Below are 16,871 nucleotides of genomic sequence, written 5' to 3'. Positions count from 1 at the left end.
ATATTTACAGCGGTATTGTAAACGCGAATCCTGTTGATAGATCTATCGGGCCTGACAACCCCAACCGGACTGGACGACCAGTATTCAACGGTTGCACAGTACTTCGTTTCGTGACTACACTTGGTACAGTGTAGTAAGATTTCATATTAAAGGGAATATGCGACGTGATTAATTGTTAAGTATGGTTACCAAGTGCTCAACCACTTAGAATATTTTTATTAAAATGTTTATATATGAAATCTTGTGGTCTATATTTATATCGCTGTCGACATTAAACCTATATCTCACCAACTTTATGTTGACATTTTAAAGCATGTTATTCTCAGGTATGAATTAAGTCTTCCGCTGTGCATTATCTCGTACTAAGGATACTACTTGATTCCATTAAGGACTTATATCATAAGGCGTTGCATTCGAGTCATTGAAGTTCATAGAGACTATTATTAAGTAAATGGCGGTTTAGGTCATTTGAATATTATGAAATGTCAGGCGAATATGTCAATTATGGATGTAACTATAGATTGTCTTTTAAGAATAAATGCAACGTTTGTAAGAGGTATCATATAGAGGGCAAGTACCTCGCAATGTTATCAACTATTGTAATTCGTTTGTAATCAATATGGACAACGTCCGGATGATTATTTTCGGATCCTTTCAGTTGGTATCAGAGCGTTGGTCTTAGCGAACCAGGCCTTGCATTAGTGTGTCTAACTAGTAGTTGTTCGGATACATTAAGTGAGTCTGGACTTTGACCGTGTCTGCCTGTCAAAAGTTTTGCTTATCAATCCTAGTCGGAAATCATCTGCTTATCATTCTTAGGGAACTGCCTGCTTATCATTCTTAAGTCTAGACACGTCTTACTGCATTTAGTGCATCGATAGTGTATAGACAAAATTCATATCCTAGCGTATCTGTTACTATAGACATTGCCTGACGTATTTCAAAGATTCTCCGTAATTCATGGGATTTTGATATTATATATACATATGTAAATTATGTATTGAAGAGTACCAAACCCAACTCCTATAATCTATTCCAAACCAAAAATTCATTTCTCCGACCATACAAGATGGATTCTTCATCCAGCTCAAATTCCTCCGACTTCGATAGCTTCGCCGATATGGATTTCCATTCGAGCTCCGAGAACAGCGTTACCGGAATGGATCAACCAATTTCCCATAATCTATTCTGGATGAATTGGGGATGGGTTCGTAATATACTAAATTTCTAGAGGCAAGAAGAAGGTGATCCATTCCATCCACCAAATTGTCCTCTTAACGATGAACCTGAAGCACTTACCGGCGAACCTATTCGAAACACCATTTTCTCGCTCATTTCTAGAGTATCTCGTCATGATTACATACTATCCCATATTTCAAATCTTGTTCATTCGCTCGTTCCAACCGTCAATCATCCCGGTATAATAGAAGAAGTCAACGAACTCCGTGCTCGGGTAGTGGTTTTGGAGAATATGGTGCGAAGGTTACAAACACCAACAGCAGCACCAGCAGCATAATCCGTACTAACATAATCAACGCCGACAGTACCTTTATCACCCCAATCACAACCGCGCCTTAAATCTCAACATCACAATCTGTATCTCGAATATCAACATCACACGACTCAATATCTGTACTTCGAGTATGATCTTCGTTCTATATATCGTTCTACATCGATTATCTTCGCTTTACGTATCGTATGACGATTATGTAATTTCTAAAGTCTTAGAGATTATGTAACCTAGAATTAACGATAAATCAAATGAGTTTAATATCTTATTGACTCATTAAATCTATGATTATCTCTGAAGAAAATATATATGCAAGTATATTTTCATAAAGATAGTAATTAAAAATTCCTTCGTACAAACTATTAATGATGAAAATATTTTAACGGGTGGGTAGTACCCGAGGAATATTTAGAATTCACATTAATAAGTTATATTGTACATTCTTGAATCTGATTCAACGGTTATCTACTATCTTACTTACAACCACCGATATTCGTATCCGCTCACCCCAGAATAACCATTTTCAATCAAATTTCATATTCGGATTTTGACCTACCAGAATCCAACAAGTGGCATAAAGAAGAAAACATTGGACAAAATAAAAAAAAAAATTGTTAGAAACACACGATTTAACTAATTAAAAATCTATTAAGGATTCCACGCTAACTGTTCCGGCTAACTCTGGACAATTAAAATGAATTAAAATGTTGATTGTAACATATGAAGCTAAACAATTCTTCAAGCTTGCCACTTGATTTTATCTTAAACCTCATTCGTAACTTGACGATTACAATTCGCATTCAAATCCTTTCATGATTCCTGAAAACACCTCGACCGAGAAGTTGAACCCGCCGCAACTTGCCTACGGAATGAAGATTTATACATACAGTTATACACCTGAAGAACTCTCGAACCCAAATTCATAATTTAACACATAACGTATTGAATCCTTTGCCATTTATTAGCAAGAACAACCCTACAATTCCTTTTCAAGAAGCTAATTTTGTCACAGCTCCACTTCGACTTTTCAGTGAGATTATTTCTATTATAATCATGATATTTATACCTTGTCCTTTCGCCGTCATTACCGGAAAACCTTTTATATCCCTCGACAACATCAACAGGTGCACCAGCAGATCGTTATCCTTTTGGCGAAATCAACAATCAGTATTTTGAAAATCTCGCGGAACTTCTTCCATCATATCTATAATGTCTATCCCTAAGAATTTCATAATCTGAACGTGAAGTTTCTGAAAAACACCCGGGACTATGAAATAGTTCTTGAAATGCTAACGAAGCAGCAAAAACTGTAAACGACTTTAACGGTCAAAAGTTTGATGACAAAAAAAATTTGGAACTAGAAAACGGATGAAGCAAAGTATGAAAGAGGCTGTGGATAAATCACAGGGACTGAACCTGCTCTCAAAGAATACAAACGATTCCGTACCTGCTGAAACCGTCAGTAAGAACCCTACTCTTTATTCAAAACCTTGCCCGGATGATATTTTTCATCATCATCTTATCTTAGATATTATAAGATATCTTCATATCATTCGTTATACATATTTTTCATATTTCTGGAGATATTTTTACAACTATTCCTATCTGCGATCATTTATCTCTCCGTAACATCTGCGTTACAATATAAAAGAAACTGTGTTAATTTCTAAATTCTGAAACCTCCGAGATTAAAATATAAATGATTTGAAGTAGTGTTGGGAACTGATGCATGAATTAGTATAATATAATGAAACTTGATCAACTTCATTATATTACAGTAAGTCATGTTAAGTTTCTAATGGAATGTGATGATTCACAGTACCGTCATCATGTGCCATGTTACACGGCTCTTACATTCTATCAAGTCTCCAAACATATTAGAACGTATCACCTTGATAGTTCTATTTTTCCAGAATATTCGAGTAATTTAACGAATCAAGATCGTGCCATTACAATTTCATTCTAAAACCAATAGCTAGGTTCATTCCAAATTTCCTACCTACGAATTTCGGACCATTGTTCGCTTGGCTCGAGGACAGGAAGAAGAAACGAAGGGACAAAACCTCAGAATAGAAATAGGAACATAAACCACAGCAAATAAGAGAGAGCATTAACTGTGGTTGACAATGATTTTAAGGGACGGGAGTAGGAACATCGAAATATAAGGGAAGGTATAAAACCTAACAACAACCCCGAAACTACAAACCGTGCATATCAATACGTATTGCAACGTAAAGGCACGGGAGAATTAAAAACATTATAATTCCAAGGAAAGGATAAAAGAGAATAGATTCTTCTGGTGATAGATGAAAAAGAAGAATGAAAGATATGAAAGTTAGAAATATAACAAGGATTAGAATGGGATGGAGCATATTAGCGAATGTCTTAAAGTAGGAACTAAAGAGAAAGAATAGAAGATGTGGGAAGAAAGAAAGGGAAGGAGGTAAATTTATAGTGAAATATTCGACAAAGAAATCAAAACAGATTGCCGCGTTAAATCAAAGAAGATCCTGATCGCCGCAAAACTAAATCTTATTACATAAGATTTTCTTTAAAACCCTTAAATCCCGGAAATCGATCATAATCACGTCATCGGTTACAACAATTCTATATTTACTCATTTCACTCTTTTGTGATAGCTTCGCTCGTGCGTCTCACATAACCGAATCGTTTTATCTAAATCTTTCAATAATGATAAAATTTCATTATTACCTCATATTCGTCATGAAAACATTCCTATTGTTATCTATGACAACCTCTACCAAATTTCGAGGACGAAATTTCTTTAACGGGTGGGTACTGTAACGACCCGGAAATTTCCGACCAAATTTAAACTCTAATCTCTATATGGTTCCGACACGATAAGCAAAAACCCTAAAGTTGACCCGCACTTTTTCGATCGTTCTATACTTATAAGATTAATATTTACATAAATTAAACCTTACCAACATGATAAGCAATCCAAATTGTTGAGACTTATGTTTTCGAAAAGAGTTTCACACAACGTTTGACCGTCTAGTTTGACCGATGATATCACGAACTATACAATATATGATAATTATACGTTTGTGTATATATATGTATATATACATATTTAACATGATCTAAGAATGTTTTAATATCTCATTTTGTATTAATAACAATAAGTTATAAGTATATTTTGAAACTACTAACTTAAGTTTTCAAAACGATAACCATACGTAACGTTATTTGACTTAAATACTTATGACCTATAATGTTTATACATATATCGTATAAGTAATGTATTTAATCACTTTTAAAGACTTAAATACATAAAACAATATAAGTATATTTACAAAAGATAGCTATATTTGAATCCTCGTTCCGTTTTCTCAAAGATTTCTATACGTATACCTAGGGTATATGTACCCGTATCATACGCAGCTTCTAGATGTATTTACTATTGGTATATACCAATAAAAATCTGCTCCTTAGCAGCCTTAAATGATTAAGAAACATGTGGAACCAACCATTTGTCAAGTAGCATGAATTATTTAGCAAGAAAACAAAGTTAGGTATTTTTTTTTCCTTTATAACCTAAAAACGTTTTTATGCATGCACACCATTTCTTCACCCCATTTTCTTATACTTACACTTCCATTTCTCTCTCAAAATACTCTTAACTTCATACTTGATCATCTCCAAGCATTTTCCCCATCATTTAGCTTCAAAAACCTTACTTAAACACCATAAGAAAACCATACAAAAACACTTCAAGAAATCCTTCCAAGAACACAAACTTACTTCCAATCTTTCATCCAATTCCATCACCCTTTTGGTTCTAGCTTTTTACTCCTCTTTTACAGAAACCTTGTCCAAGGAACTTGAGGTAGTATCTATGTTCATAACCTTATTCGATTCATATATATATAGCTATCATATTTTGTGGTATACAATTTTAACAACAAGAACATAGTTTGAAAGTTTTCAAACTTGTTTGCAAACTAAATAGATTCTTCTAACTTAACTTTTAAAATACTTCAAGACCTGTAATATAACTTAAATATATGCTAACTTAACAAGGTATAACTTGGTTTTTCAAAGAATATCTTAAAAACTGTTTTTACGACGTCGGAGTGTAACCGGGGACTGTTTTGGGTTGGATAATTAAAAACTATCTTAAACTTTGAATTGGAGGTTTATGTTCTGGAAAAATGATTTTTACTATAAATATGTTAACACATAGAAATTTCATGATTTAATTCAAAGTATAAGTATTTTTAGAAAAATGGTCATTAAGTGTTATTTTTTTGTAACAAAAATGTTTAACTTCATAAGTTTCACTAAAGTTTCACCTATGCCGTGTGATTTTGAATACAAACCAAGGTATTTTCAGTTCATAGTCTTAAAGAGGGACTCGATCCAAGGAGATGGCAAGTTGAATCAACGAAAACGGATTTGTAACGAAGAAACTATGACCGAAACAAAATTGGTTATCCTAGACTTGTTTAACTTCGGGATTAATTGGGAAAAATTAAATAAATCACATATTTCTAAGATAACATGATATTTTATATATATGTACTTATAATTCAATTTTATATGGTTCAGGATCACCCGTAAACAACACGAGAAGATTAATCATAAGATCCCATGTTTGTACGCAACACGTCATTTGACAACACCGGTACTTTATGTACGCAACACGTCATTTGACAACACCGGTACCGTGGGTCAAGATTAATCTCGACCAATACATATACGATGGGGTTTTATTTATTTCGTTGGGGGTTTTATTTATTTCATTGCGGGTATATTAAACATCTAAAAATGAACCATTAAAATCGAATTACTAACAACGAGCTGCTAACTACGGACTAAGGAATTATTCAAAGTATTAAAAGTATAACAAGTATATATATGTGACGTTTGTTTAAAAAGAAAAGGTATTGATATATTATATATGGATAGGTTCGTGATATCAACCGGAGACCAAGTCAAATTATATATATCTTCAAGACGAAAGTGAGTATATAATCCCACTTTTAAACTCTAAATATTTCGGGATGAGAATACATGTATTTTATGTTTTACGTTATGGACACAAGTAACTGAAAAATATATTCTACGTTGAGTTGTACCACTGGCATACTTCCCTGTAGCTTGGTAACTAATATTTACAGCGGTATTGTAAACGCGAATCCTGTTGATAGATCTATCGGGCCTGACAACCCCAACCGGACTGGACGACCAGTATTCAACGGTTGCACAGTACTTCGTTTCGTGACTACACTTGGTACAGTGTAGTAAGATTTCATATTAAAGGGAATATGCGACGTGATTAATTGTTAAGTATGGTTACCAAGTGCTCAACCACTTAGAATATTTTTATTAAAATGTTTATATATGAAATCTTGTGGTCTATATTTATATCGCTGTCGACATTAAACCTATATCTCACCAACTTTATGTTGACATTTTAAAGCATGTTATTCTCAGGTATGAATTAAGTCTTCCGCTGTGCATTATCTCGTACTAAGGATACTACTTGATTCCATTAAGGACTTATATCATAAGGCGTTGCATTCGAGTCATTGAAGTTCATAGAGACTATTATTAAGTAAATGGCGGTTTAGGTCATTTGAATATTATGAAATGTCAGGCGAATATGTCAATTATGGATGTAACTATAGATTGTCTTTTAAGAATAAATGCAACGTTTGTAAGAGGTATCATATAGAGGGCAAGTACCTCGCAATGTTATCAACTATTGTAATTCGTTTGTAATCAATATGGACAACGTCCGGATGATTAGTTTCGGATCCTTTCATACGTTGTGATCAGGACTTTTCCACCTACATGAAATTAGCTACTTCATAGGATTAAGACCCCTGGTTATAATGTATCTGAAGATTCTATGAACTCGGTATGGCTGGAGTTCCCGAGAGGCATCTAATGCACTTTTAGGACACGGAACTTAGGAATTGAGACATGAATGACCTACTATGCCTATTGACTGTTCCGAAGAGACCTCTTAGGAGCTGTTAAGATCTAGTTAGTGCCTTTACTGTATGACCCAAGCCTATTGCATGTTCTTGTCTAATTGTTGCCCTAGGTCTTAGTCATATCAACTGTTTAGGTATTCATTAGGTTTCTATCCACTTTACTATCAGTATATTAACTGTGATGCTGTATAATGTTTGAATTTTTGTGATCTCATTAGTATGACGGAATGGATGTTAGTTTTCATTTAAGGTTTTGCCAACTTAAACTGACAAATTCCTTCCGTTTGTGATCAGTGTTCAATCAACACGGCACTTTGTTATTCAGTTACCTAAACTGATAACGAGGGTTAGGATTAGAGCTCAACTCACTAACCAACCTAGTACTTTCCTGAGGATAACCTCCGAGGTATTGTTACCTTTTAATTATACGACCAAGTGACATACTTCTCGCTGCTCAAAGAGAACTCCGAGAGTTCAGAGACAAGTAGGTCTGTGTAATTGGCTGATCCAACCAGATCTACATCATGCCAAGCATAGTCTTAACATAAGCATAATTACCTTTCCCTAACCCAATACTAATATTTTGGTCAACATTTCCCTGATCTGCATACTCCGGATATCCTTCCACTTTATTTACTTTTATGCATTTAGGACCTTTAGCTAAAATCAACTACTATCTTTTATCCAGGTAATTTAACTTAAAGACAATTATCCACTTAATCTTTAATTCGTTAATCAGCATAAAAATACGACACTAGGTTAACTTACACCTTCTACACCTTAGAAAGTAAAAGTAAATTTAGGCCTCGCAAAATATAAATAACAAAGACACTGTATGCTACCGAATCGGACATCCTGCGACCTAACGACACCGCACAAATAAAACTGTCCGTTAGTGGCATATCAGCGACTCACATCTAGAATCCTTACACGATTCTCTAACCACACACTCTACCGAGTGTAACCCAATACCACAATCATTAGACTTGTTGCATCCCATTATGAAATTCAAGTCCACGTCTCTCACACACACACATTACTCGGTCATCTTAGTGTAACAGACTAAAACCGGGGTTAGAAGTAAGATTACTTAATTGCCCTTAGGTTTATATTTGTGTTTAAAATATGCTTTTATTTTAATAATATGTTTATTATTAATTGAATATGTGGTTAAGACCAGTTTGTGACAAGGGTCACAGAAATGGTTCATTTGTTGAATTTGGATTCCGTTAGGGTTTCCAAATTAAATACGAAAGATATTAGATAACTGGTAAATACCAGTGTGTTGTGGGGTATGAGCTTTAATAACCTATTTAGAGTGTAATCTGCTTCACTCTTTTCATTTCTTGAACATTCTCAAACAAGCTCGTACTTAACTTCATCTCCTTCACAAAACACTAATCAAATCCAAGTAAGAAATTGAATCAAGAGCCTTTAGGAACTTAATCATATCATCCTTGTAAGCATTTATCCAGGTTAGCATGCTTGAATTCGTGTTTTAATTCTTAAGAATTGGGTTTTGGGTGTAAAATGGGTTTTTGATGAGCATGAGCTTGAATCATCATGATTTGTGTTTGTTATGCTTAATTGATGTTAGAAATAGTTTCTATATAGTTTATATGATGTTTTTCAAGTGGTTTTGGTGTTAGAACTTGCTAAAACCAAGATTTGGAGCCAAAAACGCGAAAAACTGCGAGCTGGAGCTGTTCATCTGCTCCCACGCGTTTGAGGGCTCAACCACGTGGTTGAGCACATGTTTGAGGGCTCAACTACGCGGTTGAGGGCTCAACCGCACGTTTGAGAGCTCAACTGCACGTTTGAGGTCTCAGCCACGCGGTTGAGCACTGGTCAGCTTTTGGTAAAATTGAAAATGGCGTAACTTTCAAACCGTAACTCCGTTTTTGATGAATCAAATACCGTTGGAATCGTAATGAAAAATCCAATTCAATAATAAACTTTTTAGAAGATATATAAAATGTTATCTGGGTCAGAAAAAGAGGTTTTAGTACGTATGTCTTGCATAGCATGCATTTATATGTCACTATTGATTGAGATTATGATATAGACTTATCAATTAATGATAATATGATTGTATGATGTGGTTTAGAACTTGATATTATGACTTTGGGTGTTTTTGGGTTAAAAACCCGTCATAACAGCTGCTGTTGCTGTTCTTCTCCGTGACTCGTACGAGTCATATGTCACTCGTGTGGTCAACAGTACGGATCTACTATTGTCTAATTGGATATTTGGCCAAGGACCGAACGTACGAGTGAGGTGTCAACCGCACGGTTGAGGTTTCTCAGACGTGCGGATGAGTGTCACTCGTACGGCTAATAGGTCAGATTGATTAAGTGTTCAAGTGCTTTTTTATTGATGCTATTGTCTTGTTGTTGGAATGATATCAAGACATGATTACTGACTTGATTATGTCTATTCTTAGGTGAAAAAGAGAAAGAGAAGACTCGGAAAGATTAGACCTCTGAGAATCTTCAGTTGCTGGTAATTGGTGAGTGGGTCTATCTTTGGATAGATTTTAAGTAGAAAATCATGCTACTATGGATTACTCTGATTACCTTATGTAGCGTAGTGATTGTCATGCTAGGTAGATAGTTGCATGCTATGTGATCTATATATGTTGTATATGTGCACTGTATTTGACACCATCCATTCCTAGGGCGGTTGGGGACTTTCAACCATTCCTAGGGTAGTTGAAGTCCGTGTGAGGTCAACCATTCCAAGGGAGGTTGAGTCCAAGTCCTACAGTCTGTTTACTATAGCATAGAAGAATGCATGTGTTGCGTTTGGATAGTTATGTAGAGACTGGTAGGAAGGACTATCGGTAGATCCTAGCCCAATCAACTAGGTTCGTTTGCCTGTATAAGCCGCCGATCCTCATATTGTCGTTGTTTATATGCTTGATGGTTGTAAGCATGTTAGTTGACTATTATATGATGGATTGCTTAAGCTTAATCTGTAGATATATTCTATTCACTTAGCGGTGCGCTAATCCCCCACATTCCTTCTCCTGCAGGTTTAGCTACTGCTGATGGGATTGGGCATTGATGTAGAAGACATGTTTGACTTGCAACTCTGATGTGGAGTTTTGTAACCGTGTCTGTAATAACATAACACCGTTTGTTAAAGTAAACGTAATTAAGTGGTTTTTGTACTAATGTAATTAAGGTTGTGGTTTTACTAAATAAGACTTCCGCTGTGTTATAAAAAAAATGGCCGGTGTTACACCTAGTTACGATGGGTAACTACAACCAATGACAATCTCAATAGTGCAACCACTACTTAGGGCGACTAAGCACACACCAAATGCGTGAGTCCTCCCACTCACCTTAGATAACCAAATCCACCGTAACACCTCCCGACTCACAATGAACTCGATGTGACAACAAGCACATCTCCCGAGACAACTATATCCTAGGAACCAAATAAAGATTCCTAATTCATCCCGAATCTACCCCAATCATGCCACGTTTCCTCTATTCGATACTCGTTATGTCATGCTTGGTGTCAAAATACACTTTTGTAATAATGGTGATTAGTCACCATTACAATTGCTTACCTTACCTGTAATACCCCGTCAGAATCCACTAACGGCGCATTAACTCCGGTCTCACAGTTTAGCGGTCACGCCCTCTATATGAGACATTTCTGAAAAGTATTCGCATTAATTATTAAAGCAAAGTCATTTATTTAAGAAAACGTAACTGAAAAGTATTTGACATAAATGACTATCATGAATGAACCCAAAACATCTCAAAAGTAAATAGTTTAAATGCGAATATTTGTTCTTAAAATAAAGACGATAAAATATGCTGGACACCGTCCAATTCTAGCAGCAGACAGCATGACAACTTATGTTTACCTACTATGTTTTGAGTGAATCTACAGGTTTAGTAAAGCATTTCGTAAGTTAGGCCACAAGATTTTCTGGAAAACATCGTAAGAAAAGTATACATTATCATGAGCACTTGGTTATAAAGCTTTAACCTTTGCGGATAGCCGAGCTGCACATCTTCCTTTTACCCTATCTAAGCATACACCGATCAAGTGTACAAGTAACGACAAAATAAGCACCAGTTATGTTGCGGTGAGGTTTGTCAAACCTAACGGTACCGTCCCTATAAGTCGAGCTTACAAAGTAACTAATATAATCAAGCTAAGGGATTTTTGATCTGAACTCATATGTATATTCGTTTAAGTTACTTGTGCCTAATATGTAAAACAATTGTAAAAAGCATGTATCTCATCCCTGTAAAAATATAGTAGGGACTGTAGACTCACCTTTGCAAAAGCACTTGAAATATCTTAGCAAAATGTACTGTAGTCGAACACTCTTGACCGAAAAACGCAACCTAATCATGTAAATCATATTAAGTATACATATATAGGTCATACTATGTCAACCCATAGTGTATGCAAAGTCCTAGTGCTCATACTGACTCAACGAACAAGTAAAAGTCAACTAATCTAAGCAAGTCAACAAAAGTCAACCAAAGTCAAACCAAAAGTCTACTCGGTCAAAGTGGTCAACTATAGTCAAACAACTCAGTAAGTCATGCAAACATGTTCAACATGTCAAACCTAGGTCCAGTAACACTTTACAACTCATAGTTAATCAAATTGCACATTCGCAGATTAAATCATGCCTTCAAATTACGTACATCGTAGAAAGATACAACTATAGCTCATAGCACATAACTCATAAAATTATGACCAACTCCAGATCACAACTAGACTTAAAATTGATTCTAAAAAGTCTGGACAAAGCCTCATACGACAGTTATAAGTCAGAAATCAGAAGAGGTCTGGTTATGGTTTATTAAATCAGTTTTAGCACGCGCATCAGTTTTGAAATATTTCTCAGAAAATATAGAAAATAGATTTTGACAAACGGCCAATTGGAGTCATCTCAAAACATCCCAACATTTTAGTGACAAAATAATAAGAGACATCTCTTTACCCAATTCGTACAGTTTAATCAATCTTTACAGACCTTCTAGTTTTAAATAACAAACAGACATGTCACTTAGATGAGCATATATCTCATGGAAAATCATGTTCTCGCAAGTTGACATACAAATGAAACACATCAAGTAACATATAAACTAACATATTACATAAGATAAAAGTCTAAATCAACTTCTAGTTCACTCTAGAGATTTTTTTTCACATTCGAAAACAGATTCAGCTCACTTAACAACACGAATCTTCGTTTTAACATATCGGAAGCATTACGAAAGTGTTTAACGTGAATATTAAGTCTAACATGCATGATTTTCCGCAAGGAATACAATAGTACACTTTTCATTAACCAAATCACAAAGCATTCAAGTCATAAAATTCGGATTACGAGCATAACCTAGTCAAAACTTCGATTAAGCATATCTTGAGCATACGATAACGAATTCACACAAAATCAAAGTCTAAAATTAATAAATTTTTGATATCTATCCATCTAAACAAATTACAAGACCATTTCATAAGTCAATTTTATCAGATCTACAAGATACAAATTCGTTTTTCATGCAAACATCATCAATCGAGCAATCAAACGATAATTAACAACACAAGACACCATTAATTGAGCACTAGACTCTATTACACTATGTAATTGAACAAAAATCTGATTTAGAAAAGTTAAGGTTTGTAATTATACCTCAATTGATCAAATATCTTACTATCGCGTAGAGAATGATGCGTAAAACAACGTTCGTGTTGAAGGTTTGATCTAATTTCAAGTTGTGAGTGGTGTTATGGTGGTAATGGTGGTCGTCGATGGTGAGAGCAAGAGAGGGAGAGGGTGTCGATTGAGCTAGGGCAAGAATGAGGCTCCAGATGTTTTTATTTGCTAATTAAATTAAGTTAGGGCCTAAACAAAAGACCACTAGATCACTAGAAGCCCAAATTACAAAACATATGGGGTGTGGGTGGTGGGTTCGGCCGAATGGCTCTCTAAGAGGTGTCCTAGGCTCAGTTTTACTAAATTACTCATAAGCGCGTGGTCCGTTTCGAGTGCCGTTAACCATACCGGGTCTCCGGAACGTTAACTAGTCGTTGAAACGAAATCACCGGATTTAATTCACTAAATAAATAATAAATTAAATTACTTTTTCTTAAAGTCAAAATTTATTGAAAATAATTATTTTGTCGTTTCTCTGAGTTCCGTAAACTGTAAAGTTTTCTAGGCGATTAACTTAATCGTAACGTTTTTTAGTTATTTCACTTTCCGAAATAAGTTCATAAATTAATATAACATATTAATTCAAGTAATTATCTAAGAACAAGTATGCATTTAATTATATTAAATACACGAGTCTAAGTAAACATCGTTAAACACTTAACGGACAAGTAACGATAGTAAACGGAAAAAGTCTGGTTGTTACATTACCCACCTGTTATGAAAAATTCCGTCCCGAAATTTTAATGCTCATCCGTCGTAGTCGTCTCCTCGGTAAACAATTGCGGATACTTCAGTCTCATCTGATCTTCATACTCCCACGTGAATTCTGGTCCTCTACGGGCATTCCATCTAACCTTAACGATCGGAATTCTGCTTTGCTTTAGTTGCTTGACCTCGTGACCCATAATCTCAACAGGTTCTTCAACGAAATTAAGCTTAGGATCAACTTGTACTTCGTCTAAAGGAATCACCAAACTTTCGGCTGATAAGCATTTCTTCAAATTGGAAACATGAAAAGTGTCGTTGATGTGTGTAGAGGTGTATACGAAATAGTTATATTTTTACTACGAAAAACTATTAAATACGATACAATTTTACACAAGTTATTTATTTATTTATAGAGTGGATATACCTAAACCTTGCTAGAACACTTATAGGCAGTGTACCTAATCGTACAGTAGTGTAGTTTTTAGTAAGTCCGGTTCGTTCCACAGGGATACAGTAAACAAGTTTAACGCTATAATTATTTTAACCTATAATTGTAAAAATATAAAAATATATATATATATAAATAAGTAGTATTATTATTATAAAAGGGGGTTTTTACCGTTTAATAACCGGTTTGTTGATTTTATGTCTTAAGTCGCAGTTAAAACCTAATGTAAAATATTAAAAATAAAAATAACTTAATTTAAAGCGTAAAGTAAATGACAATAATTAAAGTGCGATCGATAAATGAAATGACAGTAAATAAAATTGCGATAATTAAAAAGTACGATAATTAAAAGTGCAATTAAATAAAATGACAGTAAATAAAAATGCGATGAAATATGAAATAAAGGAATTATGCTTATTTAAACTTCCGTAATCATGATGTTTGATGTGTTGATTTTAGTTTATTACCATGGGTTAATTGTCCTTTGTCCTGGATTATTCAATATCTCCATCTGGTTTTTGTCCATAACAGTCCATCAGTCATAAATATAAAGTGCGAGTGTCCTCGTCAAATTATTCTTATATCCGAAGTCAAATATTCCAACTAATTGGGGACTTAAACTATAATTACACCAATTTTTCTTGTATGTAATTCACCCCTGTTTTAATAAGTCCATTGACTATTAATCCATTCCCGTGTTCGATTAAATGAACGATTATTAGTACTTATAAATATCCCGCCCATCGTGTCCGATCGAGTGTATGTGATTATTTATAGGTACGTCCAATTGTAAATCTTTATATTAAATTAATGAACTATCATTCAATTAAGAAAATATAAAACCCATTAATAGCCCATAGTCTAATTTCCACAAGTGTCGTTCTTTTGTCCAAACCCCAATTATGGTCCAAAGCCCAATTATCCCGTCTTAATATTTTAGCCCAACATCATGATTACTTCGGCTTAAATAATCATAATAATAACTTAGCTACGAGATATTAATTTAAAAAGGTTGAACATAACTTACAATGATTAATAATAGCGTAGCGTTACACGGACAGAATTTCGAATTACACACTTACAACATTCGCTAACATACCCTTATTATTAAACTTTAATATTAAAATTATAATTAAAATATAAATATAAATATATATATATGAGAGGAGTGAGAGATAGATGATAGAGTACTCCATTCGTCCGAAAAACTGACTTTTTATAGAATGTGGCATGCTACAGTGATCCATGCGATCGCATGGATCTTGTACCTTCTGGCCATGCGATCGCATGGCGACTTTTTAAAGCTCAGGATCTTTTGTTTGTTTATTTGCCGACGGGTTATATATATATAATATATATATATATATATATATATATATATATATATATATATATATATATATATATATAATTTTAAGAATTAATTATATATTATATTATATTTATGTGCATAGTTGACTTGTAATTTTTAGTCCGTTGCGTCGAGCGTTGAGAGTTGACTCTGGTCCCGGTTCCAGATTTTCGAACATCCTTTCGTACTCTTTAATATCTTGTACTTTGCGTTTTGCGGCTCGTACTCTTGTAATTTTTAGACGTTTCTCATCAATAATTTGAACCACTTTGATTGTACTTTGTACTTTTGAGCTTTTTGGTCGTTTGCGTCTTCAATTCGTCGAATCTGTCTTTTGTCTTCACCTTTTATTATTTAAACGAATATCACTTGTAAATAGAACAATTGCAACTAAAATCATGTCTTTCTTGATGGATAATGCTATGAAATATATGTTCGTTTTTAGCATTATCAAATATTCTCACACTTGAGCGTTGCTTATCCTCAAGCAATATAGTCTTGAAATAAAAATACTTGAATCACTTCTTTATTCTTCACACTTTGTACATCAGTGATTTTGATTTGGCGGTATAAACAATGATAGTAACGTTGTGGTTTACAGTCCCACATGACTATGAAAATTTAGATCCTTAAGGAAATTGGATCTTTATGAAAACATTTGATCTTTTTAAAATTAAATCTAGCTTTTACCCTAGATAAGTTTTCCAGAATAACCCTTCACCGGTGTTTGCAAATTGTTTTTGTGGGTTCCAGATTTGAAATTTTTTTAGCTCAAAACTTATGGTTTTGTGTCACCCACTTGCTAACCTTGTATTAGGAAAGCAACACATCCAGTATACTTGCTCCGTATATTACCTTTCGCTAAATTACCGTCCGGTTGTAAAGGAAAGCGTTGAACAAGCAACTGTTAAGGCAATGTCCCGTGACATGCTTTTGATTATGGTCTATAACGTGTCGGATGCAATTACTATCCTTTGTAGGAGCAATAGTAAAGATCACCCTATAATTTTTCGGTCTGGCACAAGGTCCTATCTTTGACCATGCTATGCAACCACCGTTCTTATGGTTGACACCCGATTTGGTTCAGGTGACCTAATGAATTCTAGGTGAATTCCTAGGATTTTACGTTCAATGGTAATGAACGCATTAAAAATGGGTTTTCATAAAAAAATCGGTTTGTAGTTTTGATC

The sequence above is a fragment of the Rutidosis leptorrhynchoides genome, chromosome 8 (assembly GCF_046630445.1).
Source record: "Rutidosis leptorrhynchoides isolate AG116_Rl617_1_P2 chromosome 8, CSIRO_AGI_Rlap_v1, whole genome shotgun sequence".
In the NCBI taxonomy this organism is placed as follows: Eukaryota; Viridiplantae; Streptophyta; class Magnoliopsida; order Asterales; family Asteraceae; genus Rutidosis; species Rutidosis leptorrhynchoides.
This window is presented reverse-complemented; position numbering follows the sequence as displayed.